This window comes from Culex quinquefasciatus, chromosome 1 (genome assembly GCF_015732765.1).
Source record: "Culex quinquefasciatus strain JHB chromosome 1, VPISU_Cqui_1.0_pri_paternal, whole genome shotgun sequence".
NCBI lineage: Eukaryota > Metazoa > Arthropoda > Insecta > Diptera > Culicidae > Culex > Culex quinquefasciatus.
In genome coordinates, this window is record NC_051861.1 from 104,245,193 (window position 1) to 104,261,698 (window position 16,506).

Consider the following 16,506-nt stretch of genomic DNA (forward strand, 5'->3'; position numbering starts at 1 on the left):
ATACAAATTCACAAGAAGTATCATGTAAAATTACACACACTTTTTTGCACAGTGTACAATTGTTGGTAATGATGCTTGCGATGGTAATAACAATTGTGATGCAGAGCAAAACGAATACTTCTAGCGCGATTTGACAGCCTTCCCCCGAGTTGGCAACACTGCTGCTTGAGCAAAGCTCAATTTTCTTTATTGTTTTGCGCAAATTTTTCCTCTTAGCATGTTTCCCAGTTCAGTTCTCTTTTCTGGCATTCAAACCACCCTCAATTCAGCGAGTAAAAAAGCCAGAAAGAAGAAAGAAAAAGGTGTTGAGGGCAAAAATTGCGAAAGGAAATTTGCAATTAAAACATACACTCTCCGGTGAGCTTTTGGCAGGTGCCTGGGTACATAAATTTGCTGGCAGCTCTGGCTCCTGCCTTTGGTTTGGTGCGCCCAAGGTTGGCCAACGGGGTTTAAGTGGCGTGAAAAGATTGCACTCTTTTGACAACAATGTCATTTAATTAAGAGGGAGGGCGCCAGTTCATTCTCGGGTTAATAAAGTGATTTGGAGTTGTTTTAGTTTGATTCGGTAGTAAATTTATTTAAGTTTTAGTTAAAATGAGTTTTTAACATTATTTCTTCAAATCTAAGTTTTAAAAACCTGATTTAACTAGAAGTTAAGAATTGAAAATTGATATTGATAATATTGAATAGAAGTTAACCTTCGGGAAGTCGCGCAAAAAAAAACTACAAGAGCAGTCGCGTGGTGTACTTTGTGCACCTGTCAGAAATTTTCAAATAAACCGAATATAATTCCAAATAGGAAGAAACAATGTTCTACAAAGTTGTTAATTCCACCAATTAGAATGCCATCAGATATCTAACCACCATCCAGAATAACCCGGGGGCCCGGGATGTTCCGAAGGGGGACATTTCCGAAATTCTGGTCCGCTAGGCATGATGGGTGTCAAACTTCATAATTTTCAAAGGCAAACCTCTATATGGGCATTTTAAGTATCAAAGATGATCTGGCCACCATCCGGATTAACCCGGTGGCCTTGGGGATGTTCCGGAGAGGGGACATTTCCGAAATTCTGGTCCGCTAGGCATGATGGGTGTCAAACTTCATAATTTTCAAAGGCAAACCTCTATATGGGCATTTTAAGTATCAAAGATGATCTGGCCACCATCCGGATTAACCCGGTGGCCTTGGGGATGTTCCGAAGAGGGGACATTTCCGAAATTCGGTCCACAAGCCATAATGGGTGTCAAACTTCACAATATTCAACGGCAACCCTCAATATGAACATTTTTAGTGGTATAGGTGATCTGGCCACAATACGGACTAACCCGGTGGCCCCCAAGATGTTCCGAAGAGGGAACATTTCCGGACATCCGGTCCACAAGGCATGATGAGTGTCAAAATTCCCAATTTTCAAAGGCAGTCCTCTATATGGACATTTATAGTGCCATAGGTGATCTGACCACAATAAGGACTACCCCGGTGGCCCCGAAATCCCAAATCTGCAATAACAAGATCATTTCTAGAGCTTTTTGTGACTCCAAACTGTACTGTATTTTTTTAAAGTATTCTTCATGGTGAATGATTTTTCCTATGTTTAAAAATCTGTTTATGTCTTACCTACTCGTAGTAATCAAAAAACTTGTTATAAGATTTTAATCCGAATGTATAAAAAAATACAATATGTTTTTCTTAGATGATAAATAATGACCTAAAGCAACATTTTAACTATTTTTTTTCTTTGCTAGGACGACTTTAAATTTTCATTGATTAAATATTTACAGTACTTACGGAAAATTAAATATACATCAATAATCTTAACGCAGAATGCATATATATTTTTTGATCGTAATTAATTTGGGTTCCAATGGAAAGCATAAAATGATTTATGGCCTTACTTACATACGTAATCTACTTCAGATTTTTAAAACCCCCCAACATAGTAGTCATGTCGTCATTAAGAGTAATAGGGGCAGGGGGGGCAGAATGGACCAGGAGGGGAAGAATGGGCCACCCTTGGTTTTGGGCTTTAGAATGGATTTAGACCAATTGTAAGGCAAGGGTCTTATAAAGGACGTCAAATAACTTCACCATACCGAAAACGACGTTTGAATTCATTGTATTTTTCGAATTATGAGCAAAAATGTAAATTTATTGACAAAACCACGCAAATGTTGTTTATTTCGAGGTTTTTAAATAAGCTTTCTAAAAAGTTGGATTGTTTGAAAAAGTTTGCTCAATGCTTATAACGTTACTAGATGTTACTACCAAGGTATACAAACAACAACGGAACCTTGAAATCATTTAGAGGCTTGGTGGTGGAAGTGTTAAATTAAAATCCACTTGGGGGCAGAATGGACCACCCTTATCCTGCCTTATAAAAACAATCAAAAGTTATGAAATTTCGATTAAATGGATTATTTCACTCATGGTGGCTTCACAAATCACGTTTAATGCAACATTAGTTGATTTTTTAGTTATTTTGATGATTATTTGTGAAAATAAAAAAAACGGAATCGACGTAACACCTTATAATGTGTGGCCCTCTTAAACCTTGCGGTTTCGTCAACGGATCCACAGGCGTGTATCGTTCTTTTAGCGACAAGACTCCGCCTCCCGGGTCTGCTAAGTGTGAAGGTATGGGCACGGGGAGAGGGCACCGAATACCTATATTTACACTTAGCATTTTTGCGTCCGCCTCGGGATTCGAACCGGCGACCTCTGGATTGTGAGTCCAGTGCGCGGTCCGATTGATCCACACAGGTGAAAATAGTGTCCTTTTTCAACATATTACCACTATTTTCAAAAATGTTTGTTTTGTTAAGTGACTATTTTTATAAAAGTGGTCAAACTTCATGGAAACTATGTTAGAAAGGTACCTTAAGTCATTTCTTATCTCCCTTCAACGTTGTATTAGACAAAATGGCTTGTTTTCTAAGGTGGCCCATTCTGCCCCGCACCCTGGAAAAAGTAGTCGAAAAAACTTTTTTTTTAAGTGACTTAAAAATAGTTTTAAGCTAAAAAATTTCATCAACCAAGTATATAACATTGAAGGGAACATCCCAAAGCATAAGCCTACTACACTGAATTCATAAGTTTTCATGTTTTTCTATGGTTTTTGGCACATTTTACTTAGGCGGGCCATTCTGCTCCCCCTCCCCCTAGGCATTTTCAACAAGTTTCATTTAATTTTTTCTCGAACTTTTTTTCTCGAACTTTTTAATGAAGTTTGACACCCATCATGCCTTGTGGACCGGATTTCCGAAAATGTCCTCCCTTCGGAACATTCCCGGGGCCACCGGGTTAGTTCATATTGTGGCCAGATCACCTATTGCACTAAAAATGTTCATATTGAGGTTTGCCGTTGAAAATTATGAAGTTTGACACCCATCATGCCTTGTGGATCGGATTTCTGAAAATGTCCCCTCTTCGGAACATCCCCAAGGGCCACCGGACCGTACTCAGAACCCATATTTTCATCAAGTCGGAATTAGCGGCCCTCCTGATTACAATGAAACAGTTTTGGGGTCAATTGATCCTGATTGAGACTTATAAAAACAATGTGTAACTTCCGGTATTCATTCCACCAAAAAAATACTTACGCGAGCAGTCGCGCTGGTGTACTTTGTGCACCAACCCAAAACACTATTTTAAAAATATATTAAAAATAGTTTTTACTCAACAATGTCTTAGGTTAACTTGTTTCCGTCAGTAAAAATGTTTAACTTGAGCATATATCAAGGCTACGGCTTGATTGTTTCATGAAAAACTACTGTTTTTTTAAGTTTCCCAAATCTGGTGCACAAAGTACACTAGCGCGACTTCCCGAAGGTTAAGGCTCTGGCATCATCCTCAATCGGCCATTTGGCGGCCATGTATGTTTTAGAAAAACATTCAAACCTTGATTCAGAATGTTTCAATAAAAAAAAGTTTCCTTTGTTGTGTTGTTTGTAGAAGCATTTTACATATAGTGATTATTTTTTCATTTCATTTCACTATTTCTGGACCCTGAATCATTGATAGTCATTGCCCCAAAAGTGAAAGACACCATCTACCACCTTAAGAATCTTATTTAATGAGCTGTGGTGAATATAAATTTGTAGTGGTGAGTTTCGTTAAAAATGACAGTTGATGTCTTGAATTTTGAATGGAAGATTTACATCTGTTTGTCTGTGATAGCATTCTTCAAGTATGATGATACATAAATTTGATTGAAATCGAAATCACGCTCAAGTTCACATAAACATAAAAGAACAAAACAACCCGAACAGGAACAGACGTTCTCATTATTCGATAAACGTGCGTAAAAGTAAAATTGGCAACACACATAAAAGTATGAATGCCGAAGAAGTTAATAAAAACCACAACAACAACAACAGCAATAACAACAAAACATTTCGGAGGAAGCAACCGTGCGAGAGAAGAGCGAAAAGGAAGAAACAACCACAATGAGCCCATAACAATAACAACAACCAGCGGAGAAGGAGAGAGAAGAGATGGGGAAAAAGCTTCATTCTTGAGCGCGCTCAAGTACCATTTACTATACCTTCAGCCACTTCTCGGTGTAAATAATAAAGCATGTGGTATGAGCGGGTGATGATGAATGATAGTTGATGGCGATGATAATGATGATGATGATCGAGAATTCCCCACCATGTCGTACCAGAAACATAATCATCGGTATCATTATCGTGTACCGTGGTCTGAGCACGCAGAAATGTCAAAAGTATCACAGGTATTGAAATACAAATAATGTTGTGAGTCTTGAATCTACCCAGATTCCCCTAAAATATCAGCAAAGTAGTCCACCACACTCACTGAAGCTATTCGGGTATATTCCAGGGTCAAAATCCGTCGACCTCTTGCTTGTTACGGCGGTAAATCTGCAGGTCCTAACTTGAGAAAGTCTTTGGATGGCCCAAAACATCCCAAATTATCTGCAAAGCAGTCTACCTTACTTACTGAAGCTATGCGGGTATGATCTGGGGTTAGAATCCGTCGACCTCTTGCTTGTTACGGAGGTAGACCTACAGGTCTTACCTTGAGAAAGTTTTTGGATGACCCGAAGCATCCCAAAATATCTGTGAAGTAGTCTACCATACTCACTGAAGCTATGCGGGTATGATCCGGGGTCAAAATCAGTCGACCTCTTGCTTGTTACGGCGGTAGACTCACAGGTCTTAATTAAAGGGAGTCGTTGGATGACCAAAAATATCTCAAAAGTAGTCCACCATTCAAACTGAAGCTATGCGGGTATGATCCGAAATCAAAATCCTTCGACCTTTTTCCTGTTACGGTGGTAGATTTACAGGTTTAAAATGCAGGACGCCGTTGGATGGCCCAGGTCATTCCAAAATACCAACAATGTAGTCTACTAGTCTCATTGAAGCTATGGGGGTACGACCCCCCCCCCCCCCCATCAACCTCTTGCTTGTTATGACGGTAGGTACGTAGATCTTAACTTCCGAGAGCCCTTGGATGATCCAGGACATTCCAAAATACCAACAAAGCAGTCTACCATGCCTGCTGCACCTATTGGCATATTATCTTGAGTAAAAATCCGTCGACCTCTTGCTTGTTACGGCGGTAGACCCACAGGCCCTTACTCCAGGAAGTCTTTGGATGACCCAGAAAACCACAACATATCAGCAAATCAGTCTACCATACTCACTGAAGCTAAGCAGATATGATGTGGGGTTAAAATCCGTCGACCTCTTGCTTGTTACGGCGTTAGACCTACAGGTCTTAACATCAGGAAGTCTTCAGATGGCCAAGAAAACCACAACTTATCAGCAAATCAGTCTACCATACCCACTGAAGCTATGTGGGTTAGATCCGCGGTTAAAATCCGTCGAATGCTTGTTACGGCGGTAGACCAACATGTCTTAGCTCCAGGAAGTCGTTGGATGATCTAGGGTACCGCAACCGATGTAGTCTACCCCACTGATTGAAGTTATGCGGATGTGATCCGGGGTCAAAATCTAATAAAATCATGGTTGTGATGGCGGTAGACACGCAGATCCTTACTCCCAAGTGGTCTTGGATGACCCAAGACATCTCAAAATAAGTAGTCTACCAAGCTCGCTGAATCTAATGGCATATGATCCGGAGTCAAATTCCATCGACCTCTTGCTTGTTACGGCGGTAGACCCACAGTTCTTAACTCTAGGAAGTCCTTGGATGACCCAGCGCATCCAGAACTGTCAGAAATGCGGTCTACCATACTAACACAGCTATGCGAATATAACTCGAGGCCTAAATCCTTGGACCACTTTCTTGTTACGGTGAAGGTCCTGAACGACCTAGGACATCCCAAAAATAAGGACATTTCAAGACCACGTGGTTTCTGATACCCTTTGTTTCAAAAACGTGATTTTTAAAGGTTTCGATGTCTTCATCTCGCCCAACTCGGGTCAGACCTTGGGGTCTCTTCGTTCGTTCTTCCCACCGTCATCGTTCGAGGAAGATCTATTGGCGGGGGATCTCGCCAAATACCGGATGGGAAGCAGCACTCTTCCTTACCTCGCTCTCTCCTCACCAGCTGTCGCCCAGTCTTCTTGTGCTCCAGTCAGTCTCCTGTTCGCCTGCGTTCGCCGCACGCGCATGTGTGTGTTTGTGCTTTGTTATGTATTTGCCCGGCACTCGTCTGGCCGGCTACTACTACTACTAGTACTATCTTCCACCACCTTCCTGCTTTGTTTCTGGACCTCCTCTTCCACCGGTGTCTTGTTGTTGGGCTATGACTTTTGCTCTCGTTTTGGAACCGCCGCCACTCTCTTGCCGTGTGTCGCGACTCGTTGAATTTTGCACAATCCTTCTCCCGCGTCACAGCGCTCTTCTTCGTCACTTCACGGTACCGGGAGTGCAGTCGCGTATCGAGAGATCCCGTGTTTGCTTTTATTTTCACTTGAAACTATCCACTAATTGCTTCCCACACCGCCTCCTCCCTGTCTTTCTTCTTGTAGCACCATACGAGTTGACGCGGCCGCGTTCCTTGCCAAGTTCTCTTGCTGGTTTGTGCAGGTTGATATTGATTTTCGGGTTGTGTGTGCACTAGAAGGCGTAGTAGGCCGGTTGGAGGAAAGGTTCTTCCTTGTTAGCGCCCTGTGCGTGCACTCTCCTGGTTAACCACTGCGACAGAACAGCCTACTGTGCGATGTGCTCGTTAACCTGCCCGCTTTCTTTGATTTCGCCGTCGTAGTCTAGGGGTGGGTCTCGTCGTTGCCGTCGTCAAGGGTTCGCGTTTCACGCGGTCTATCCGTTGTCTGTCTACCTTGGTTGAGCGTTTGATACTGCCGCCGTTGCACTATCTGGGGTGCTTGCCGGTGTGGAGTTCGGTGCGACTGTCGTCTGTTCGTCACTCCAACCCGTTCGTATGCACTTGGCAAAAAAAACACGATGTGCAGCTGCCGGCACGGCAGCGGAATCTCGCAGTTGTACATAAGAACTTTCTGCATAACGTCGGGCAGCCTCCCCGAGCTTCGTCGGGAGTACGTGCATGAGCGCTTCCGTCCTCCTCCTCCAGCGTCAGAATCATGCGCGCCCCGCGGTAATCGTCTTCCCTAACCTCAAAAGCAGCAGCCCCAACCCCCCGCATCGTTCCCTTTGATCTAGATTGCCCTGGAGAAAGAGAAGGGCGGTTGTCATGCCACCCGGTTTTCCTCTAGAACCCGAAACAGCACCGATCGAAGCATGCTCTGGAAATGTTCCTACGCGTGTGTGTGTTTCGATTCGCCGGCAAACGATTGCGATTCTCTCTCAATGAGTTGCAATAAAAATATGCTTGCGGGAGAGAGGGACTGTGCTCGCGAAACGTCAAACAGCTTTGGTGGTGTGCTGATTGGAGCTCTTTCTCTCTCTCGCAGAGAGCTTGGGAAAGGACCTCACCTCTCTGATTTGTCACGGGGAGTTGGTTTGTGTTGGCGACACTTTGCGACCCTGGACAATAAAATTCAGTAGTAAATTTACAACGGGGCGTAAGCTGGAATGTAAACTAACAACTCCGTAGTAACAGCACAGACAAACAGACATGAAAGTTAGAACAAATTTGTGTTCAGAATGTGGGACCAGTTCGAATCAGTTCAAATTCAAATTTTGTCTGCACACTAGCGACATCTACTTGCGGATCCATAAAGCTCATCTTCTGCTTGACAGCAAGTTATGTAAGTGTGTGTGTGTGTGTGTGTGAGTGAGTAAATGGTGACAGATTGGAATTCTACCAAAACTAAACATTTTGAATGGATTTCGAACCAAATTTTTGTATAAATGAAATTAAAATGCTAATAATTATTAAGAGCAGTTAATGATAATGCATTTATTTGCCAAAAGTGTGATATGGAAGTGGAGACTTCTTTCGGGGGAACTATCGGATACTTAACGGCTGCCCTTTTTCTCCACCAACGAGTTGCTCGCATCTGGTTTAACCTGAGACCGCCGTTCTTCCGGAGAAACAACATCGTGGATCAAAAGGCTGTCCTCCCATTCGAGCGATGAATTGCTCTCACCTGCTTTGACCTGCGGCTACAGCCGCCGTTTTCCCGGAAGAACGAAATCGTAGAAGAAACGACTGTCCCTCCACTCCAGGGAAGGATTGCTCTCGCTTGTTTCCACCAGCGGCTATCGTCCTTCCGGAGCAACACCATCATAGACAGAAAGGTTGTCCTCCCACTCTACCGACGAGTTGATCTCACCTAGATCGACCTGCGGCCTAGAGAACTCCACCGAAGAAGGAACGGCTGTCTTTCAACTCCAGCGGCCAATTGCTCATTCCGAGCTCGGTTTGCGGTTGACTTTCTGGGGGAACCCTATCAAAGAAGGAAAGGATCTCGGCAAGTTCAACCTGCGACCTTTCTTCCTGGGGAACATAATCGAGAAACTCCACCTCCATGTAATCAAAATTTTCTTGGAGAAACTCCACCAACGATGATGAACTGCTGTTGCCAACTTGCCGCTGTGGCCAGCGTTCTTCCGATGTAACATCCTCAACGAAAGAAATCCTATACTCCAGCTTCACTCACCGGCACACCCACCGGCAGCCGGCTGATGTTACCAGCATCGCATTCCACCTCCATAAAGTATTCTTTCAACAGCTCTATTTGGACATGAAAAGTTTTTTTCCATTTCTGACTAAAAACCTCGCCACAAACGTTGCACGCGGCAAGGCCAACTCAAACCCATACAACAAGATATTAAAAATATATAGCGGAATTAAAAGGAACAACTCGTCTCTTTGTATTCACACCAAACAACAAATTTTAAGCTGTCATTGTAACGAAATGTCAGTGCACAAGGGCGCCTCTAGTGGCGAATCCGAAAAGTATTGACCATGCTTTACAAATTTAAAAAAAAAACCGTTGCATTTTTGGGACAAGTTGGGATCCCGACTTTCATGTCTGTTTGTCTGTGGTAACAGTTCAATAGGGCAAATCTACGATTGTAAACAAGCAGTCTATCCCCCTCTTACTTGACGTGAACTGTCACATGAGCAAAAGGGATAGATTGCTTGTTTACAATCGTAGATTCGCCCTATTGAACTGTTACTACGGATATAACGAAATAATTGTACAGCTTTTGCTCAACAAGTTAATATCTGGAGTTTTTTTTTAAAAGGTCCAATAAACCAAATTTTCAGTTTTTGCTTGTTGGGTGTTTTTTAATACCCCTGACTCAAGGCGGTTTCAAAAACACCCAAAAAGCAAAAACTGGAATTTTGGTTTATTGGACCTTTTTTTAAAAAAAAACTCCAGATATTTAGAATGCTTGGTTTATGTAGTGTTTTGGAATGTTTTTATTTGATAGAAAGGTTTATTTTTTTTAAAATTTAATTCGGGAGTGTCAAAATATTTTTTTTTTATGTTTCTGAACCCAATGCCAAAGCCAAGTGAAAGGCCAAATGGCCCATAAAAGAAAAAAAAAGTTCAACCGCCAATTTTTTTATTTTAATTTAAATAAAACATGTTTATAATTTAAACATTCATCAACAAAACAGAAAAAAATATTTTGTTGCTATTTTTATTACAAATGTTAAACTAAAATTAAAAACATACGGCTAAAATATGAGCAAATTAAAGCAAACAAAATGAGTAAAAATGGTACTTTATGCATCAAAAATATTTAAAATTTTTGATATTTAGCATATTTAAGCATGAATTATTTGGGAGCCTTCAATCAAGTTTGAGTTTTTAGATGATATTTAGGCTGGTACAAGTAAAAGTTTTTGTCACTCCTCTTCAAAGTTAACATGAAAAATCAGGGGGCACAAAAAATTAAAACTTCAAAATGTTAATGGAAATTTAAGTGCAATCAGCTGGAATCAATTTACAATGTATTCCCTTGCATTTAGAATTATTTTTAAGTATGATTGGGTTGATTTAAAAATCTTTTGATTTTTTTCAAATTTTTGATGGTTTGCGATGTATCGCAAAGTTTTTTTGTTTTCGTCAAATCTTGCATTTTTTGAAAACTAATGATTGCAAAACAACTGAACTAGTGTAAAATGCATTTTAAGCAGTTTATGCGTTCAAGTGTTGAGACTTGTTATTTATTTTTTTATATTTTTAAAGACCTCGACCGCGGTCAGAGTCAAGGGACAATTACTTTTTAAAATATTTGCATCGCAATCACTGTTTATAAATAAAAAAAATCCAATATGTTTTTTAATCAAAAATAACGACTAAATATAAAGTGCGTGAATCATTCACAGTGTTATATTTTAATGAGATTTGTTGGAAATTGTTATTTATCAAAAAAATTAAAAACGGCTGAAATGTAGCATACAATAATACAATTAATACAATTAGTTCATTGAATACGATTACAACAAAAAAAAGTGAAACAAGATTTCAAATATAAAGTCCAAAATGTTTAAAAGAGGTGTATTTTCACATTTTTTATCGCTTTCTGTTTTTTTTTAATTTGAACTTTGAATTGAAGCGATATATTCTTTCACCTTGATTATTTGACTTTAATTTTTATGATAATTCAGGGTATTTTTGAAACTAAGCTTCCTTTTCAATATTCCCGATCTTAAAAACCAGGGCTAGTGATTTTTTTCGCTATTTCACGAAAGCCGTACAATCCGTCAAATTTGCCTCTGAAACCGTCAATGGCAAACTTATGGGAAATTGGACGAGCTTTTCGGAAAAATTATATTGAGACTGAAAAATCAAGTCTGTCATATAGAAATTGCCAAAAACCACCAAAAACCCTATTTTTTCGACATTTTAATTTTAAGACAATGGTCAATATGGAGTCTTTTATGTAAAATTGTCTGACGAATCGATTTCCACTATCGGCTTTTAAAAAAAATACTTTTAGACCACTTTTCAAAAACACTGTTTATGTAAATGATTTTTGTATTTTTTTTAGGAGAGACATACCATCCTGCAATTTTCTTCAGTCTTTTTGTAATACTTAGCCTAATTCCTCAAACATTTTGAACGAAAAAAAAAATCGTGACATCTCCTTAAAATTTAACTTTTAATCTTAAAAATTGAAAAATCTCATATAAATGGCGTGTATTTTTCGTTCAGTGTATTTTTTTCAGAAAGCTCGTCCAATTTCCTACAAGTTTGTCTTTTACCACTTTTTGATACGATACGACCTCGAAGCCGTTGCGAGGTACAGTAATATTTAAATTGCAAATTACAAAAAAATATTTAAATTACTTGCGCCCTTCTCAAATGTTATTTTCGAGTACAATTTGCTCCATATACACAAAAATGGCTTATATAGGCCTAGGATAACATGTCTACAAAGTTTCATTGAAATCGGAGAGGGTCGGGTACAACAGTACCAGAAAAAAAATCCTGATTTGAGCTGGCATTGCTCTTAAACTTACAAAAATATTGTATGGTTTAAAAAATAGACGAACGTAAAACCACCGCGTACGTAACACCACCGCGTAACACCACCGCGTAACAAAAAACGTAACACCACCGCGTAAAAAGAGGTCTCTCTGTACATGTTGAAATCATTTTTTTTAAGCTTTTTGCATTGTATAATATTTATTGAAATTATGAATAAATGTAAAAAAAACTGCTATTAATGAAATTATGCCTAAACTTTATTGAAATACCCAACTAGCCAGTTGCTTATGTGCACTTTGTACACAATTTGTAGGAACAATTTTATGAAACGCCGAAACATGCGACTAAGGAAGGGATAATACAATTTCCGTATTGCTGGAATTTTTGAAAAGCAGATATTTTTTTATACTTATTTTACTGGTTTTACGTTTGATGAGTGTGATGGTTAGGATCTGTTTCGTTTTGTAGATTAGCAAATTAAATTTCTAAAATTATGAATTCAAAGGACGAAAATTCTTCCAAGTTTCCCAAATAATTCCAATAGCACTTTTTTTTCATATAAATATTTTTGTCAGGGGCGGCTATTTTTTTAAACATTTTTTGGTTCGTAATTATTCTAGAAAAACACATTTTTACGTTTGTTTTAAAAAGTTTTGCCGTGAAAATTCGCTAGTTCTGATTTAAAAAAACCAACAAAATACACCTTAAATAAAATCATTCAAATTTGCAGGTTCGCACAGTGAGCACCCTTGCAACGAAGGGGGCACGTTTTGATTTGGTCATTAAAAATGCCGGTACAACGCTTTTGCTCAGAGTTTATATACTACCAATACTGCCACAGCTGCCTCTAATTGAATGCCGAGAGGAAACCAAAAAGATTTGCGGGAGAACTCCGATTTAAGAGAGCCAAACGAGAGGTAGATTTTTTGTTTAGTGATGTGCAAGTATTGGTTATCACTGGCAAAGTTGTCACACTTTTTTTTATCGGGATTGTAGAGCACATTGGGCAATTTATGATGGTGGAATACGACCATTTTTGAACGATTTCTTTGCCCCATAAATCAACCCTACCTGAAAACTTTTTGAACCCTTACGAAAATCAATCACACTTTTTTTGATTGCATGCGTGCTTACAGTTTGAGAAAACTGTCAAAAGCACGTGAATCAGCCCTGGTGAATTCGAAATTAGCGTGGTGAGTTTCCGAACCTTCAAATTGACCATAAATTATTGATTGATGGATTCTGAAACAGATCTTCGTCTGCATGTCTGTGGCTTATCAATAGATACACATTTTTTTATGTTTCAACAAAATCGTTTTCCGGTAATGTATTCAATTTATTTTAGTGTGTTATTCTTTTAAACACAATTTTTAAGTAAATTCAATCCAAATTACAATCCCACTGTGCCGTGCAAATCAAGCTGCAGTTTTTCGCTGCAGATGCACCGCCGGTCGTTCTCGAAGGTTTCAAAGCAAAGATCATCGCAGCTCATCAGTAGCACGACCAATTTGCCGGAAAGACCCGAGCGAAGGAGGAATCCTAACCTAAAAGAAAGAATAAAAAATCGGCTGCTACATCATCTTGATCAAATGAGAATGTTTGCGAAAGGAACGACACCGGCAAAAAAGGGAGCAAAAGTAGAAACTCTGAAAGTCTTTTTTTTCTTTCTCTTGTTTTAGCAAAGAACCAGACGCAAAAAATGATGATGAAGGTGCATTCTAACCCTTGGCGCGACGACGTTTGAGGTTATGTCGTGCGCGCTCGAGAAGTGTCAAAGAACCCATAACGGTTTATGGCAAGTGGTGCCATAATGGCCGTCTCGTCTGTCAGCTATTATTATGCACAGAACTGATGATGGGGGGAGGACAAAGTAGAACTGTCATTCAAATTTTCTACGTTCGGTGAAGACTTGAGGGTAGACTGAGGGATGCCCCGGGTGGAACCGGCTGCAGTTCGATTTAATGCTACAAAAGTCGGGTCTTGGTCGGGGAGAATCCCCCGACGACTGACATATATGCAGTTTTAGAGCCACCCCCTTCTTTGTCCCCACCACCGCACTGCACTGCCAGACTTGCGTTGTGGCCACGGGAGGACCCTCCGAGAAGGATTGGGTTCTTGCTTTTTTTTTTGGTTGTTGCTACTGCGCTGCAAACTTCGTTGGAAGTGCTGTGCACAATTTGCTTTGTGGTGTTTTGTCTGGGAGGCGAAGCGATCTGGATGTCTGGCCGCGGTAACCACCCGGCAAGGGGGGTCGACCATAAACTACGTGACGTAGTTAAAAATCACAAATATTGCATTTTTCATTGACAAATTCATTGACCAAGGAATGGTACCTTTTTTGAAGTTACGTAATTTTTGGACGTACCCCGAAGGGGAACCGCGAAACCACCACGTCTGGGTCTGGGTGCGGGTTCTCTGTGACGGCAAGCAGAACAAAAAAAAGTCAAACGTTTCTCCCCGGTTGCACAAAGAAATCCTTTAAACGTTGCAGCAGCAGCAGCAAAAAAGGAGCAACCTTGGGTTCATCTAACTGTCTGTCTGGATGCGGTGTGTGGTTTTAGAATGCACTCTTCTTTGGGAGTAAATAAGATTTGGAGAAATCGATCTGGGGATCGACTCTGGGAGAAGCGATGAGTTGTTGAAAGGATGAGCAAGCTGCTGGAGGATTGATGAGGCTAGACACTATTTATATAAGAAAATGATGAACATTTTTTTAAACATTTTGCACAGAGCAAAAAAATCTCAATTGTTCTCTTTTGAAGTGTTAGTCTTAATTCCAAAATTATGAATTTATGTATTTCAAAGAGATCTAAAAATATAACAACTGTTTCATTCTTAACATAGAAAATTAAGCTGACTATGGAAACTTGAATTTTCATGTTTCTTTTTCTTTTACTCGCTGTATCTCAGCAACCAGAGGCCCTATCATATTTGGCGATTTGTTTCCGTAATTCTTTATGGCTTTTTTTTTCTTAGCAGTTATCAATAAAAAAATGAAAAATGTTTAAAAATAAGCAAACAAAATCAGTGAATCTATTACCACTGAATAGTCCTCATCAATACCTACCACTTTTCCGAAGACACCAAATCGATCGGGAAGTTCCTCCAAAAATGTAGATTTTCGAATATTTACGTATAATTTTTGTATGGAGAGCTGCCAAAGTTGTATGGAGCCTTGTAAGGGTGAACAAATGTCACAAAATAGCTTATTTGGTCATAGGAAAGGCCCCCACAAAATTTGTGCCAAATTTGAAAAATACAAAAAAAAAATGCAAAAAGTCGGCCGATTTCGGGGGTGGTTGGAGAACGTTAAACAATCATTTAAAGTTGTAAAATCGCTGTCAGACAAATAAACTTTTTGTTTTAAGGAAGAAAAAGAAAACAAAAATCATCAAGCCAAAAATAATTGCAAAAAATGGTAAAATACTAGAATTTGAAACATAAAAACCCAAAGTTTGAATGATTTAAAATTAAGAAAATTCAAAACATTTTCAACATTTTGAAATTTTACGATACAGTCCAGATTCGATTATCCGAAGGCCTCGGAAAAATTTTACTTCGGATAATCGAAAGTTCGGATAAACGAATCACAAAAAAAAAAAATTTTTTCGCTGCCTTATTTCTGATTGTCGAGAATAAGTATGACCCCTAAACTACGCCTAAGAGCGAGTCCACGAGCAAAGCATACCCATCTCGCATCGACCTCATCAATCTGCCTGAAATTTTCAGGGGTTGTTTGTACATATAAAACTAGCATCTGGCCAAAATATGAGCACTCTAGGTCAACGGGAAGTGGGGCAAATCGGGACACAAAGTTGAAGGTTCAAAAACGTCAAAAACCTTAAAAAGGCTATAACTTAGGCAAAATTCAAATTAATTTCAAAATTCAAAATGCATCTGAAAGGGCTTAAAAAATGCAACAAAATGCAGAGTAGAGCATCCCGATTGGTTAAATCTAAAGGGAGTTATTGGCATTTTAGTGAAAAAATAGCATAATTTTCAAACTCAAATAAAAAAGTGTTCCATCCAGATATCAACTCGGTTTGACCTGCAGCTTGTAGGGGACATCTGGGACTACCATCTGAGAATGAGAACGCTTTGGGTAAGGCAGTTTAACACATCAAATAGACACTATTACTTTTAGTGATTTTTTTCGCTGTAAATTTTGGCTCGGGGGACCCGAAACGAAACTATTGGCAAAACAACGTTGGCTCGGGGGACCCCTTAGATCCCATTTTTTGGTTACAATTTTATCATATTCGTGTTCCTGAGACAATTTCACAATAGAAACATGCATAAACATGTTTATTTTCATCCATTTTAACCCTTTAAAAAATGAAACTTAAAAAAAACTTTGATTCACATTTATTTAAAATCAAGTTCGTTTCCAAGGATACTAGATGACACCAGAAAAAAGCAGCTTCTTAATTTTATTTTTAACTTTCGTTTTTAAAGGGTTAAAATGGATGAAAATAAACATGTTTATGCATGTTTCTATTGTGAAATTGTCTCAGGAACACGAATATGATAAAATTATCACCAGAAAATGGGATCTAAGGGGTCCCCCGAACCAAAATTTACAGCGAAAAAATTCACTAAAAGTAAAAGTGTCTATTTGATGTGTTAAACTGCCTTACCCAAAGCGTTCTCATTCTCAGATGGTAGTCCCAGATGTCCCCTACCAGCTGCAGGTCGAACCGA

The 16,506-nt window shown here is 39.4% G+C and overlaps 1 protein-coding gene across 2 annotated transcripts in view; it reads right to left on the reverse strand.

Moving 5' to 3' along the window:
- LOC6054823 (RNA-binding protein MEX3D) overlaps positions 1-16,506 on the reverse strand; it is an 88,132-nt gene that overhangs the window by 46,228 nt on the left and 25,398 nt on the right. The window contains exon 1 of one of the 2 annotated variants that reach the window (XM_038261154.1): positions 6,521-7,295. The exons of the other annotated variant lie outside the window; for it this stretch is intronic. The gene's annotated coding sequence lies outside the window, so the exon portion shown is untranslated. Of the gene's footprint in view, positions 1-6,520; positions 7,296-16,506 lie in introns of those variants that run through there. 2 annotated transcript variants of the gene reach the window in all.